Source organism: Vombatus ursinus, unplaced genomic scaffold (assembly GCF_900497805.2).
Source record: "Vombatus ursinus unplaced genomic scaffold, bare-nosed wombat genome assembly UNPS02014821.1, whole genome shotgun sequence".
Lineage (NCBI taxonomy): Eukaryota > Metazoa > Chordata > Mammalia > Diprotodontia > Vombatidae > Vombatus > Vombatus ursinus.
In genome coordinates, this window is record NW_020954599.1 from 43,177,422 (window position 1) to 43,194,392 (window position 16,971).

The following is a 16,971-nucleotide window of genomic DNA, read 5'->3' on the forward strand; positions in this document are numbered from 1 at the left end:
ATGTCCTAGGTATTATGCTGAACCCGAAGGATATAAGAAGGTAAAGATATGGTCTCTGGCCTAAAGAAAATCTCACACTAAAGGGGTTGGCAACAGGCAAACAAATATGCACCAAAAAGATACAGAGCAGGTAGGTGGAACAGAATCCCGGAGGGAAGGCCTTTTAAAGAAGGTGAGATTTTTGCTGAGTTTTAAAGGAGTCCAGGAGGTAGAAATGAGTAAGTAGAGCTTTCCAGGCATGGAGTTAAAAGGTTAGACAATGGATATGTTCCTATATTAGTTTAGTTACTTGTTGGGTTCGATCTGGTCCCTGTGTGTACCTGGCTCTCCTCAATGAGAACCCAAACCCAGCTCAGCCTAGTCTCCACCATGCTGCTCAAAGGTGGTACCAAGTGCTTTAAATATCTGCTGTTTGAAATTAACTTCATCTTTTAGCTCACAGGAATTGCATTCCTTGCCATTAGCCTATGCCTCAGTTTTGATTCCCAGACAAAGAATATCTTTGAGCAGGAAGAGAACAATTACAGTTTCTACACAGGTGCTTATATTTTGATTGGGGCTGGTGACCTCATGATGCTGGTAGGTTTTCTAGGCTGCTGTGGGGCCATAGAGGAGGCACAGTGCATGATGGGCTTGTTCTTTGCCTTTCTTTTGGTGATTTTTGTCATTGAAATAGCTGCTGCCATCTGAGATTATTCCCACAAAGAACAGGTGATTTGGGAGATGCAGGAATTTTATAAGGTAATGTACAAAAAGACGAGGACCAAAGAAGGTCCCTACAAGGACACTCTCAAAGCCATCCACCATGCACTAGATTATTGTGGTTTGACCAGAGTTTTGGATCAGTTGATCATGGACATCTGCCCCAACAAGGACTTGGTCACATTGGTAACTATGAAGCCTTGCCCAACAGTTACTAAGGAAGTCTTCAGCAATAAATTCCAGATCATTGGAGCTGTCAGCATAGGGATTGCTGTTGTGATGATCTTTGTCATGATTTTCAGCATGATTCTATGCTGTGCTATCCAGAGGAACCAAGATATGGTCTGGAGTCTTTACTTTTATCCCCTGAACAAGAAAGTCTGCCCTCTAGAACTGTACTGTTTGTATCTTTTGTTTTATTTTGTTTTGTTTGCCACTAACTTTAGTATTCATTATGCATTTTTAAATGGACAAAGTTGTTCTATGTTTGTTATCTTTTTAATGTCTGATTTGATACCAATGATTATAGTTGAGGGCTTTTTGCTTTTATGGTGAAAGAAATCCTGCAATAAAAGGTATTATATTTGCTAGACCGTAATTAAAGATATTGTACAGAATAAAGGAAGATGTTGGCCTTTAAATAGATAAAAAAAAAGGTCTCATCTCAGATTTAATCAGGATGTAACATGTGGAAAACAATTCCATACATAATAAAGATTATGATAATAAAAAAGTTTAAAGAGTCTCATGTTAAAGGAACAGAAATTAGGCCAGTGTGTATGTATCATAGAGACTGTGAAAGAAAATTAAGTGTCAGAATAATAGAAATGTAGGAAGAGACCAGTTTGTGAAGGTCTTTAAATGAAAAACAGGAATTTATATTTTGCCATAGAAATAATAGGGAGCCATTGTTGTTTGTTGACTAAGGTGCAATATGAGATTAGAACTGACCTTTAGCAAAATGAATTTGGCAGCTATGTAAAGAATGGGCTAAAGTGAAAAGAGACAAGGCAAGCTAACCAGAAGACCATTACAATAGAATAAATAAATAAAAGCTGATGAAGCCTCTTCTAAAGTGGTGGCTGTGTGAATGGTGAGAAAAATGATTATAGGAGAGATGCTGTGAAAATACAGTACTAAAAATGACTTGATCAAGTACTGGATATATGGTGTGAGTGTGGAAAGTCAAGGGTGATGCAGAGGTTTAAAGCTTGGATGCCTGGGAGAATGCAATGCCCTTAATAGAGCTTCCAAGACAAAGAAAAAAAATATTAAAAGCAGTAAGAAAGAATTGCAATACTGAGGAGACACAGCCAGGATCCCATGTCATTTAGCAGCCATCTATAAAGGAACAGAAAACTTGGAATATGTTATTGCAAAAGAAAAAAAAATGGGCTTTATTGCCAAGAATAACCTACCTAGCAAAACTGAGAATAATGTTTGTTGTTGTTGCTGTTCAGTCATTTCAGTCTTGTTTGACTCTCAGTGACCCCATTTGGGGTTTTCTTAGTGAAGATACTGGAGTCATTTGCCATTTCCTTTTCCAATTCATTTTTACAGAAAAGGAAACTGAGGTAAACAGGGTTAAGTTACTTGTAGTGTCACACAGCTAGTAAATGTCTGAAGCTGGATTTGAACTCAGGTTTTCTTGAATCCAGGCCCTGTGTTCTATCCACTGTGCCACTTAGTTGCCCTTGAGTATAATGCTACAAAGTGAAAAAAAAAGGACCCTGAATGAAATACAGGGCTTCTCAGCATTCTTGACAAAAAAACCACAGTTGCATAGAAACTTTGAAGATCAAACAAAAGAGTTAAGAGAAAAATAAAATGGTAGGCATGAATGAACAATGATAATTAACCAAGGAAGAATAAACTATTAGCATTCTAATATGGAGAGATAATACCTTTGAACTCTCTGAGTCTTATCATCATCAAGATCAGAGAAGGAATCTAATTAAACAACATCTGAGAGTGGTTCAGTTAAGCTTTGATGAATTTTAAAGAAGAATGGGAAGGGAAGAGAAGATTAACAATGGGAGAGGTGTGAGGAAGAGGACAGGTAGGACAGTTATCTCTCCTAATAACTATGCACAAGTAAATATCTATACAAACAAGGAGAAGGGGACAAAGGGAGCAGCAGGCACTTCAACCTCACTCATCAGAACTAGCTAAAGGAAACAAAAAAAAACCACACTTCTACACAGTTGAGTGCAGAAATAAAGGGAAGGGGGATCTAAAGAAAGGGTAGATTAAGGGAGGAATTAATCCTGAGCAACACAAACTCTAAGGGTGTATAAAATAGTTTAACTTCTGTTGAGGTGGCAAAGAAGTGGAATGTGAGGAGATACCCACAAATTGGAGAATGGATGAACAAGTTGCACTATTCACATGTGAAAGAATACTATTTTATTGTCAAAAATGATGAAAGGGATGTTTTTCAGAGAAGACTTGTATGATCTGATGTTGAGGGAAGTGAAAAGAACCTGGAGAACTGAGAGCAATATGAATAAGGCAAATAACTTTGAAAGAATAAGGGAAAAATATATGACTATTGATGAAATCTATTGTAATTGACTACATATGTTTGTACAGGATTTTTTTTTCTAATTCTCAAGTGTGATGGATTAGAATGAGCAAATTTTTGTTTATAGATAAAAATAAAATATAATATTTAAAAATAATATTTCCCCCAATTAAATGTGAAGACAATTTTAACATTTCTTTTTTTATTTAAATTCCAAATTATATTTCTCCCTCCCTCCTCCTTGAAATTGTAAGAAATTAGATATAGGGTATACAAGTGCAATCATGTAAAACATATTTACATATTAGTCATGTGAAAGAAGACACAGACAAAAATTAATAAAATAAAATAATAAATTAAAATAAAATAAAATGAATAATATGCTTCAATATCTATTCAGGCTCCAGTTCTTTCTGTGGATGTGAATATCACTTTTCATCATGAGTCCTTTGAAATTGTCTTGGATCATTATATTGCTGAGAATAGCTCAGTCACTTACATTTGATCATCATATAATATCACTTTTAGGTGTACACTATTCTCCTGGTTCTGCTCATTTCACTTTGCATAAGTTCATGTAAGTCTTTCCAGGTATTTCTGAAATCATCTTGACTGTCATTTATTATAGCACAATAGTATTCCATTACATGCATATACCATAACTTGTTCAAGCATTCCCCAACTGACAGATATCCCCTCAATTTTCAATTCTAGAACTACTATAAATATTTTTATATAAATAAGTCTTTTCTCTTTTAAAAAAAAATCTCTTTGGAATATAGACCTAGTAGCTAAATCAAAGGATGTACATAGTTTTAAAGTCCTTTGGGTTTACTTTCAAATTGCTCTCCAGAATAGTTTGATCAGTTCTCAACTCCAACAACAGTGCAATTAGTGTTTCAATTTTCTCACATCCCCTCCAACATTTATCATGTTTTTTTTTTCTGTCATATTAACCAATATGGTATGCATGAGGTGGCACCTGAGAATTGTTTTAATTGGCACTTCTCTAATCAATAGTATTTTGGAGTATTTTTTTCTTTTTTATTAATTTACTTCTTTTTAGTTTTCAACATTCTCTTCCACAAGATTTTGAATTCCAAATTTTCTACCCATCTCATCCCTCCCCCCCAACCCAAGATGGTGTGTATTCTGAATACCCCTTCCCCTAATCTGTCCTCCCTTCTATTTCCCTGCCCCTTCTCTTATCCCTTTTCCCTTCAGTTTTCCTGTAGGGCAGGATCGATTTCTATACCCCATTGCCTGTATATATTATTTTGGAGCATTTTTTCATATGACTTATCTACAGCTTTACTTACTTCATATGAAAACTCCTGTTCATATCCTTTGACCATATTTCAATTGGAGAATGAATTGTTATAAATTGTTATAAATTGTTATTGTTATTGTTATAAATTTGACTCAGTTCTTATAAATTTGAGAAATGAGGCCTTTATCAGAGATATTTACTGTAAAGATTGTTTCCCAGCTTTTTGCTTTCCTTCTAATTGAGGTTACAATGGTTTTGTTTGTACAAAACCTTTTTTTAACTTAACATAATTAAAATTATTTATTTCACATCCTATAATGTTCTGAATCTCTTGTTTGGTCTGACATTCTTCTGTCTCCATAGATCTGACAGGTAAACTATTCCTTGCTCTTCTCATTTGTTTATGGTATCACCATTTATGGCTAAATCATGTGCCCATTCTTATCTTGTTATATTGAGTAATATGTTGGTTTATACTTAGTTTATGCCATGTTGTTTTCCACTTTTCTCCAACACTATTTTTGTCAAAGAGTGAGTTCTTTTCCCAAAAGTTTTAGTCTTTGGGTTTATCAAACATTAAATTACTATGATCATTTACTACTGTGTCTTGTGTACCTAAGCTATTCCACTGATCCAACATGATATTTCTTTTTTTAATAATTAATTCATTTTTAGTTTTCAACATTTGCTTCTATAAGATTTTGAGTTTTAAATTTTCTCCCCTTTCTTTTCCCCTCCCCAAGGTGACACAACTTCTGATATAAGATCTACTTATACACTTGTATTAAGCATATTTTTCACATTCGTCAAGATGTAAAGAAGAATTAGAACTAATGGGAGAAACCATGAGAAAGAAGAAACAAAACAAAACAAAACGACAAAAGAAGAACAAATGGTAAGTTTCTATCTGCATTCAGACTCCATAATTCTTTCTCTGGATGTGTGTAGCATTTTCCATCATGAGTCTTTTGGAGTTGTCTTACATCCTTGCATTGCTGAGAAGAGCTAAGTCTATCAAAGCCAGTCATCACACAACATGGCTGTTATGTGCAATGTTCTCCTGGTTATGCTCATTTCACTCAGCATCAGTTCATACAAGTCTTTTCCAGGTTTTTCTGAAATCCACCTGCTCATTATTTCTTACAGCACAATAGTATTTCATCTTATTCATACACCACAATTTATTCATCCATTCCCCAATTGATGGGCATCCACTCAATTTCCAATTCTTCGCCACCACAAAAAGAATTGTTATAAATATTTTTGTACATTCTTAGCCAGTAACAGATTGTTTTAAATTATTAGCATTTTATAATGCACTTTTTGATCTAGAACAGACATTTTAAAAATCTCCTTGGTATTATTGACCTTTTATTCTTCCAGATAATTTTGTTATTTTATCTAGCCTTATAAATTTTTGGTAGTTTGATTAGTATGGCGCTGAATAAGTAAATTGATTTAAGTCGAATTGCCATTTTTATATATCAACTCAGCCTAGCCATGAACAATTGATTTTTTCTATTTTGGTTCTGATTTTATTTGTGTGAAAAGTGTTTTGTAATTCAATTTGTAAATTGAAAAGTGTATATGTAATTTATATAGTTCATGGGTTTGTCTTGTCAGTTAGACTCTCATGTATTTTATATTGTCTATAGTTTCTTTAAATGGAATTTATCTTTCTATCTTTTGCTGCTGGACTTTGTTGGTAATATATACAAATGCTGATGACTTATGTGGATTTATTTATATCCTGCAATTTTGGTAAAGTTAATTATTTAAACTAGTTTTTAGATGACTTCCTAGGATTCTCTAAGGATACCATTACATCATCTGCAAAGAGTGATATGATAGCTTTCCTTATTGCCTAGTCTAGAACAGAATAACCTCCTCCAATCAGCCTTCCTTTCTCTTATCTTCCTCCCCTCCTACTTCCCTGTAGGTAAGATAGATTTCTGTACCCATCTGAGTGTTTATGTTATTCCCTTTTTGAACCAATTCAGATGAGTCTAAGTTTCAAGTGATGCCCAGCATGCTTCCATCATTCCTTCCACAGTAATAGGTCTTTCATGCATCCTCATGTGATATAATTTATCCCCATTCTACCTCTTCCATCCTTCTTCTCCTGGTGCAATCCTATTTATCATTCCTTTATTTTTTTTAATGTCACCCCATCAATATCAACTTATACCTGCACCCTCTGTCTATGTATAATCCTTCTAACTGCCCCAATAGTGATAAATTTCTTAAGAGTTACAAGTATCATCTTCCTATGTAGAGATGTAAATAGTTTAACCATACTGAATCCCCTGTTCTCTCTTTCCAGTTTACCTTTTTATGCTTTTCTTGAGTCTTGTATTTGAAAATCAGATTTGCTGTTTGGCTCTGATCTTATCATTAGGGATGCTTGAACATCTTCTATTTCATTGAATATCCATTTTCCCCCTGAAGTATCATACTCACTTTCACTGGGTAGGTGATTCTTGATTGTTATTTTAACTCTATTGCCTTCATGAATATCATGTTCCAAGTGCTCAGATCTTTTTATGTAGAAGCTGATAAATCCTTTGTAATCCTGACTGTGGCTCTACAATATTTTAATTATTTCTTTTTGGATGCTTATTATTTTCTCCTTGACCTGGGAGTTCTAGAATTTGTCCATACTATTTCTGTAAGTTTTCATTTTGTGACTTCTTTCAGGAGGTCATTGATGAATTCTTTCAATTTCTATTTTACACTCTGGTTTGAGGATATCAGGGTAGAGTTTAAATTTTTATTTACTCATTCAAAATGCATTTATTAAGAATGATGCTTCATAATGTATGGCATGCAATGTTGTAGGCTCTGGGAACATAAAGCAAAATAGCCTCATCCTAGCCCCTAAGCAGCTTACATTTTACTGGGAAAATATAGCAAATACATAGAAAAGTAAGCACAGAATATGCACAATATAAATATAAAGTAGGTTTTTGTGGAATGATCTTATTGTATAGGAAAAACCTTTAAATTCTCATGTTGAATGAAATCGTGTCTGCAAGACTATTTTCATAGGTTTTAAAATTAGTCTACAATTTAGTTTGTGCCTCTGATGTTCTGTTTCCTAAAATTAAATTGAACCTCATTTACTTTCCATGCCATTTAGACACACAGATTCTAAAGACCTCAATTTAATTTTAATATATAGCTCCCTACAAAAAATAAAATCATGAATTGACTTCTTCTAGTGTTGGCACAGAAAATTTGATTAAATGGGTTCTGTGGCCTGGCACTATACCCAGGTGCTCAAAGAAGTAAAAAGAAAACAAACTAAAACTTTTTTTTTTCACTTATATGGTAACTAATCTAATTTGTTTAGGAAGATTAAATGGGGAGAGATATGTATAACAGTCCTTGATCAGAGAACAAAAATAAGTTTCATCTAACACCTTGGCATAGCACCCAATTTTTCAAATGCCAAATGAACCTAATACCAAACAACTTCAAGAAGGATTACTGTGATTTTGGTGGCTTATTATCATCAAAAGCAAGAATTCAAGAATAAAAATTCAGAACATGTAGGTGTTATGCTTACTCTGATTAAATTTAGGCCTTTCCAGGCCTGTTACATATTAATGTTCCTCATTCACAAAATAACTACACAGTGATTTGGACTGAGAGATTTGGACTGGGGGAAGACTTTTTGAATGAAGTGGCAGTATAGCTATGGTTTGATGGGTACTTGTGGTACTCATCAAAGAAGCTGTTATTAAATATAGGACAACTCTAGCAACAAAAAGTTGTTATGTACTCAAGTCTGTCATCCACTGGATAAAATCTTAGATAAAAGATTTAGTAAGTTTCCCAGAAAAGACTTACTGTTAAATTTAGTTCCAGGAATCATAAAATAATCTAAATACGTTGTTACAATTGGAAGGAACTTTAGAGATTACTTACTAAGAAATAATGAACATTTAAAAAATACAACTGTATTTTAACATAATGAGTTTCCTTTGTAATAATTATACACACACACACACACACACACACCCACACACACACACATATATATAATTTTATGCATAATTTCTCTGAGAAGGTCTTCCGGTGTGCTTTGCAGGCTGCCAAAGTCCATCACACACACACACACACACACACGCATATGGACAGAGAGAGAGAGAGAGAGAGAGAGAGAAGATAAGAACCCTTGATTCTAGTCAAACCTCTTCCTAAGGTAACTGAAACCTGGAGAAGTGAAACAGAGGTGAAAAAAAACCCAGCATATTTTTGTGACTATGACACTGGATTTGGAGGCAGAATTCCTGGTTCTGAATCCTGGATCTCTTACTTACTCCGTGTGTGTGTGTGTTTGTGTGTGTGTGTGTGTGTGTGTGTGTGTGTGTACATTTGTTGATGTTTCAGTATTATCTAACACTTTGTGAACCTATTTGGGGTTTTCTTGCAAAAATATTGGAGTGATTTGCCATTTCCTTCTCCAGCTCATTTTACAGATGAGGAAACTGAAGCAAAAAGGGTTAAGTGACTTGTCCAAAGACACACAGCTATTCAGTGTCTCAAGTCAGAACACAGGAAGCTGAGTCTTCCTGATTCCAAGTCTAGCACACTACCCACTGTACTACCTAGCTATTATATTTGTTTATTTAATACATAATAAAATGTCTATGTACTTATATATGTACATATTTATACATATTTTTATTAATATATGTATATATTTACATATGTATATAGTATATAGTGTATGTATTTATATATGTATATAGGAATATACGTGTGTGTTTATAAGGTCCCTATCTATGAGGATACTTTTTTATAAAATATATTACAAAGTTCGTGAACCCATGTAAGATATACTGATTTATGGATGAAGGATTAGAATAATTTGCTTACAACATTCACAATTTCATAAAAAAATTGTAATTTAAAACACTGAACTGTACAGAACCAAAGTGACTGTGTAAATCTGGATTATAAATCTGGCTATTCATAACCTTTTATCTTTGCAGGTCTTCTTGCATTTTACTAAATATAGTCTCATCCAGTAATACCTGTTTCCTGGCTTTTCCATGAAGAGGGCACTCTATTTCTCAGCTCCAGGCATTTTTCTGGCTGTCCTTCATGTCTGGTACACTATCCTAACATTGCACCAACCATTCATTTCTGATATAAATTTAACTTGGCCACAGTGTAGGATTTTTTGTAATATGTTGTTATAATCTCCTTGCTAGTATTTTATTTAAAGTATTTTTGCATTGATATTCATCAAGGAAGTTGTTTATAAGTTTATTTCTCTGTTTTTGTTCTCCTGGTTTAGGTATCCAAAATATAATTGTATCACCGTCCTACCCTCCTTCTCCTATTCTGAGTGTGGTAGAAATCTGATATTATTATATCTTGTGCCTATTTTCCTGAAGATTCTCAGGTCATGGCATATTATTATTAGAAGATAACTTAAGAACCACCTAGTTTATGCTCCTATTTTTGAGATGAAAAAATTAAGCACCAGAGAGGGGTACTTGGCCAAGGTCACAGAATTAATAAGTGTTTGAGTTAAAATTCAAACTGGTGCCCCAGTCTTCCAACTTATAGTCAATTTCATAGGATTACAAGATTTTCAAACTGTGAATGACTTTAGTGGCCATTTAGTCTAACTACCTCATTTTACAAATGAAGAACTGATGTCCTTGCAGCTATAGATGCTTTGACACTGACAATGCTGCTGTGCCATGGCACTGTACTTTTGGAGTGACAAAATGAAAAGGGTGACTTTTGGTGCAATTAGATATTTAAGGAAAAGCAACAGAGTATTTGATTAAGGCTGACTACCTGTGTGACCATGGGTAAGTCATTTAACACAATTGTTTCAATTTCCTCATTTTGAAAGTGAGGGGATTGGACTGCATGGTCTCAGAGTTCCTTTCCAGTTCTAAATAAATGAATTAAATTGTTAATTTATTTACATTTGTCATGTTATTTATTTTAAAATTATGTTTCCATTATAATCTTCAGACAAACTTTCTTGCTTTTGTGTTCATGGAAAACAATCAAGGAGAAAATGTTGATTGTTTTTGTGATTTATTCACTTCATTTCACCAAGGTAAAATGTTTCTTAAAGATTTCCTACAAAAATATTCAACATATAATATTTCCAACCTACACCTCATTTATCTCACAGCATGTTTATTTTTATAGGACTTGTTTGTGGTAACAAAGTAATTAAAATGTATTTTGACATGGATCCTATGAAGATTTATCATTTTGATGAACTCTAATGGAAATTGCTTTGATTGGAAAAGCTTTACATGATTTATCAGTCACTTTCAATCAGACCTTTCATTGCCACGAAGAGAACACAACCTTTGTACAAAGCCTAACGCATTTTGGAAAATATGCCCAGATATACAAATGTAATCATTCAATAAGAGGCTATTTTGATCCTAATTCAGTTCATTTGACAACTTATAAAGTTCTTGAATCATTGGGAAAATAATAGATTTTACTGCAAGGGGGCAGTTATTTCTCATCAGCGTTAGTTGTAGAAGTATTTAATTGCCATACACGCTAGGAGTCTCTTGTATGTATTATTCTGCACAATGAGTAATTTGTTGTTTTAACTGTTAAAATGACATAACCTTCATTCTTCCTAATATCCCATACCACAAACAAACCTGCATATAAGCTATGGAGAGTCAATATTGCTTGTATATACCATTAACAGACTTGTAACCTAAATATTTGTGGAATGTATCATTATTCTAAAGAATGAATAATTAGCTGTTTTAGTTTTGCAAAGGCCACAGAAAAGTCTTAGAAAAAGCCAAAACATCAAATAGACCTGAGTATTACTTGTAGTCAGAAGTTTGAGTGTCTAACCAGAGATCATAACTGTCATTGTGTGACAATCCAGTTGAAACTATTGATTTTCTTGAGCTAAGTTTAGACTATACATCAATGAGGTGCCCAAAGCTGGTCTTTTAAGACAAGTTGCCAAAAATATTCTTTTGCAGTACAAAATGTTTTACCATAGAAACATCTCCAACAATTTAAATTATATTGAATGTCTTGTTCCATGAATAAAAATGACCATTTTTCTATTCACTTTTGTCTGGTCAGTCAGTCACTAAATATTTATTAATCACTTGCCATGAGTTAGACACTGTACTAAGAGCCGGGGATATGAAGAAGGGCAGCTAGGTGATGCAGTAGAAAGAATATAAGACATGGAATCAGCTATAACTATAATCCAGCTTCAGTCACTTGTTGTGCTACCCTAATTAATTCTTGAACCCATGTCCCAGTTTCATCATTTGAAAAAATTTGTGATAAAAATAAAACTTGCTTCCCAATGTTGTTATTGTTGGGATAAAATGAGATAATGTATAGCATCTTGTAAAACTGCAAAGATTCAAGTAACATGTGTGTGCATACACACATATATATGTATATATGTATAGATAGATAGATATAGATATAGATATAATATGCTAGCAGCTGAACACTAAGATAGTCATGGTAAAAGATAGACACAGAATAGATGAATGGTTATCTCAGGGGAATACACTATGAGACTGGTGGAGATGAAAAAAGGTCTTTTATCTAATGTGGAACTTATATTAATTTTGAAAGAAACAAGGAGAGATGGAGAGATGACCTAGTGAAAGCAGTGACTTGCTTGAGCACTCCCCCAAACCCCTCCAAATACCTGTAAAAAAATGGCTCTAAACAAATTCTAAAGCAGCAGAATCCAAAAAAAAAAAGAGTGAAACAAATTTCCAGCCCAAGACAACCTGGATGGTTGATCAGAAAGGTATATCACATCGGGTGGGGAGAGGAACACAGTTCCACATGGGTGTGCAGGACTCAGCTAGCCTGGAGCAAGTCTCAGAAGGCTGAATCTCAGGCACTTGTGGCAGTTTCCAGAATTCTCAACCCAAGAACGCCAAAGACAACTTAGAAGGTCAGCGAGAAAAGTCTGTTTCTGTAGTGAGAGAAAGGGCGAGGTATCAGCCACAAGTCCTGAGCATGACCCCGGGGCAGCGACTGTCTCCTGAGCTTCTGGCTCACAGACTGAGGGGGAATCTAGTGGCTGATCAGAGGGGGATTGCAGGGATCTCTTTGCCAGTGCTGAGGCAGGAATTTCTTGCTTTGCCCGTGCTTGGATCTGGGTTACAATTCTGAGGGGTGGTCCTGGGGCAAGGAAAAGTGCTGGCATGGTGGAACTTGTTGTGGCGGTGGAGAGGAAACACCTCGCCCCTTATCATAGCACCTTGGAAGACCTGAAAATTTACAGGTTCCAAGAAATATCTTTGAAAACAGCTGTACAACCCCCCAAAGCTTGGGACAGTACATTCTCCACATTGGAAGCAGGCTCTTACCTTAACAAAGAGTTTAAAAATCAAGTAATTGGCTGGGATGATGAGTAAGCAGTGCAAAAAGAGTCAGACTATATTATCTTACTTTGGGGACAAAGATCAAAACATACAACCAGAAGAAGACAACACAGTCAAAGCTCTTACATACAAAACCTCCAAGAAAAAATATAAATTGGTCCCAGACCATAGAAGAACTCAAAAAGGATCTTGAGAAGCAAGTAAGAGAAGTAGAGGAAAAACTGGGAAGAGAAATGAGAGTGATGCAAGAAAATTATGAAAAACAAGTCAACAGCTTGCTAAAGGAGACCAAAAAATACTGAAGAAAATAACACCTTAAAAAATAGCCTAACCCAAATGGCAAAAGAAGTCCAAAAAGCCAATAAGGAGAAGAATGCCTTAAAAAGCAAAATTGGCCAAATAGTAAAGGAAGTCCAAAAGATTACTGAAGAAAATACTTCCTTAAAAATTAGAATAGAGCAATTGGAAGCTAGTGACTTTATGAGAAATCAAGACACTGCAAAACAAATCCAAAAGAATTAAAAATTAGAAAACAATGTAAAATATCTCTTTGGAGAAACAACTGAACTGGAAAATAGATCCAGGAGAGAGAACTGGAAAAATTATTGGACTATGTGAAAGCCATGATTCAAAAAAGAGCCCAGACATCATCTTTCAAGAAATTATAAAGGAAAGCTGCCCTGATATTTTAGAACCAGAGGGCAAAATAGAAATTGAAAGAATCCACCAATCACCTTGTAAAAGAGATTCCCAAAGGAAAACTCCTAGGAATATTGTAGCCAAATTCCAGAGTTCCCAGGTCAAGGAGAAAATATTGCAAGCAGACAGAAAGATTCAAGTATTGTGGAAACACAATCAGGATAACACAAGATTTAGCTGCTTCTACATTAAGGGATCACAGGGCATGGAATATAATATTCCAGAGGGCAAAGGAGATAGGATTACAACCAAGAATCACCTACCCAGCAAAACTGAGTATAATCCTTCAGGGGAAAAAATGGTCATTCAGTGAAATAGAGGACTTTCAAGCATTCTTGATGAAAAGACCAGAGCTGAATAGAAAATTTGACTTTCCAATACAAGACTCAACTGGAACATGAAGAGGTAAACAGGAAAGAGAAATCATAAGAGACTTATTAAGGTTGAACTGTTTACATTCTTGCATGGAAAGTAATATTTGTAACTCATGAGACCTTTGTCAGTATTAGGGTAGTTGGAGGGAAAAATTATATGTACACATGTAGATAGATAGATGGATAGATAGATAGATAGAGGGCACAGAGTGAGTTGAAGATGAAGGGGTGGTACCTGGAGAATAAAATTAAGGGGTGAGAGAGGATTATACTAGGAGGAGAAAGGGAGAGGTAGAATGGGGTAAATTATCTCACACAAAAAAAAAACAGAAAAAGAAATAGCCCTTACAATGGAGGGGAAACAGGGGAAGGTGAGAGGGAATGAGTGAATCTTATTCTCATAGGATTTGACTTAAGAAGGCAATAACATACACACTCAATTGGGTATGGAAATCTGTCTTACCCTACAGGATAATAAGGGGAAAGGGGACAAGAGAGTAGGGGGATGATAGAGAGGACGGTAGATTGGGAAAGGGGGTAATCAGAAGCAAATACTTCTGAGGAGGGATGGGCTCAAAATAAAGAATTGAATAAATGGGGAGGGGGCAGGATAGGATTAAGGGAAATAGAATTAGTTTTTCACAGCATGTCTATTATGCAAGGGTTTTGCATAACTGTGCATGTATAACCTATATTGAGTTGCTTGCCTTTTTAATGAGGGTGGGTGGGGAGGGAGGAAGGGAGAAAATTCAGAACCCAAAGATTTAAAAACATTTGTTTAAAAAATATTTTCACTTGCAACTGGGAAATAAGAAATACAGGAAATGGGGTACAGAAATCTATCCTGCCCTACAGGAAAATAAAAGGGGAAGGGGATAAGAAAAGGGGGGGGAGAGATAGAAGGGAGAGTAGATTAGGGGAAGGGGTATTCAGAAAGCATGCAATCTTGGGGTGGGGGGAGGAGTGAGATGGGGTGAAAATTCGGAACTCAAAATCTTGTGGAAGGAAATGTTGAAAACTAAAAATAAATAAATTTATTAATAAAAAATTTTAAAAAAAGAAGGAAACAAGGGAAACTAAGAACTGGAGATAAGGAAGGACAGCATTCTAGGCACGTGGCATAGCCAGCCCCTACTGCAAAAATAGTGAAATTCAGTGTCATTTAACTAGGCTAGTGTAGCTAGATTTGATAGTGTGTGAAGGGAAGTCAATTATAAAATGGTTAGAATGGTAGAAAGAGACCAGACTTTGAAAATCTTTAAATGACAAATGAGAACTTGACATTTGATCATGGAAATCATACAGTCACTGGAATTTATTGAGTAAGTGGAGCTGACATAGTCAAACTTTTGCTTTAGAAAAATCATTCTGGCAAAGAGGATTGATATAAAAAAGGAATGATATAAAAAGACACTTGAGACAGAGGAGCCAAAAAATAGGCTCTTGCAATTATCCAACTGAGAGGTGAAGGGGACCTGTACTAGGGTGACATGGTAACTGTGTGATTTGAAAGAATAGGATGCAGACAAGTTGATGTGATGTTAGAAAGGACAATATTTGACAACTGAAATTGTCAAACACCCCCAAATCCATGGGGGTGAGTGAGAGTTTTGAGTCAAATATGAAACTGAGTTTTAAAACCTGAGTTGGTTGTTGTCCTTCATTCTTGAAGAGGACCAAAATGAGATCACTCTGTTAAAGTCCAGCTATAGTGTGTTGCTCTGAGGCTGAGCAGACCACTATAAGCTCAGAATGTTCTACCTCAGGTCAGGCACAAATAGTCCATGTGAATCTTTGGGGTAGATTCTCTAATTTTACACACCTCGTATTTCTTTTGAGCTTCTTCAATTAGGCTTTGCTCATAGACCACAACACCTTCTTTGATGAGGACACACCATGCTGTGTTATCCTGTGTCAGTGTTTCCCATGTTATACGATCAAATCCAAAGTGCTTCAGAGAGGGGGTGGAGCCAAGATGGCAGAAAGAAAGCAGGAACTGTCTTGAGCTCTCTCCCAAAACCCTCCAAATACCTTAAAAATTTTTAGAGCAGCAGAACCCACAAAAAGACAGAGTGAAACCAATTTCCAGCCAAAGACAGCCTGGATGGTTGATTGGAAAGGTATATCGTGCCAGGCGGAGAGAGGAGCGCAGCTCAGCATCGGCGCATAGGCCGCAGCAATGCTGGAGCAGGCCTCAGAGGACTGAATCGCGGGCACCTGTGGCAGTTTCCAAACTTCTCAATCCATGAATGCCAAAGACAACTTAGAAGTTCAGTAGGAAAAGTCTGTGACTGTGGTGAGAGGAGCTAGGTCTCAGCCAAATCTCAAGCATGGCCCGAGGCCACGGCTTTTTCCTGAGCTTCCTGCTCACAGACTGAGGGGGAATCGAGTGGCTGATCAGAAGGGGATTGCAGGGATCTCTTTGCCAGTGTTGAGGGAGGAATCTCTTGCTTTACTGGTGCTTGGATCTGGGTCACAGTTCTGAGGGGAGGTCCTGGGGATAAGAGGAACGCTGGTGTGGTGAAGCTTGTTGTGGTGGTGGAGAGGAAACACCTCGCCCCTTACCATGCCACCTTGGAAGAACTGAAAATTTACAGGTTCCTAGAAGTACCTCTGAAAACAGCTGTACAAACCCGCAAAGCTTGGGACAGTACACTCTTCACATTGGCAGGAGACTTTTACCTTAACAAAGAGTTTAAAACTCAAGTAATTGGTCAGGATCATGTGCAAACTGAGCAAAAAGAGTCAGACTATATTATCTTACTTTAGTGACAAAAAATATCAAAATATACAACCAGAAGAAGACAAGAAAGCCAAAGTTCCTACATCCAAAGCCTCCAAGAAAAATATGAATCAGTCCCAGGCCTTGGAAGAGCTCAAAAGGGATTTTGAGAAGCAAGTAAGAGAAGTAGAGGAAAAACTGAGAGTGATGCAAAAAAATCATGAAAAACAAGTCAACAGCTTGCTAAAGGAGACCCAAAAAAATACTGAAGAAAATAACACCTTAAAAAATAGCTT

The 16,971-nt window shown here is 35.8% G+C and overlaps 1 pseudogene; it reads left to right on the top strand.

Moving 5' to 3' along the window:
* The first annotated feature begins 369 nt into the window (after window positions 1-369).
* The window catches only part of LOC114024454, a 112,570-nt pseudogene continuing 95,968 nt past the window's right edge, over window positions 370-16,971 (top strand).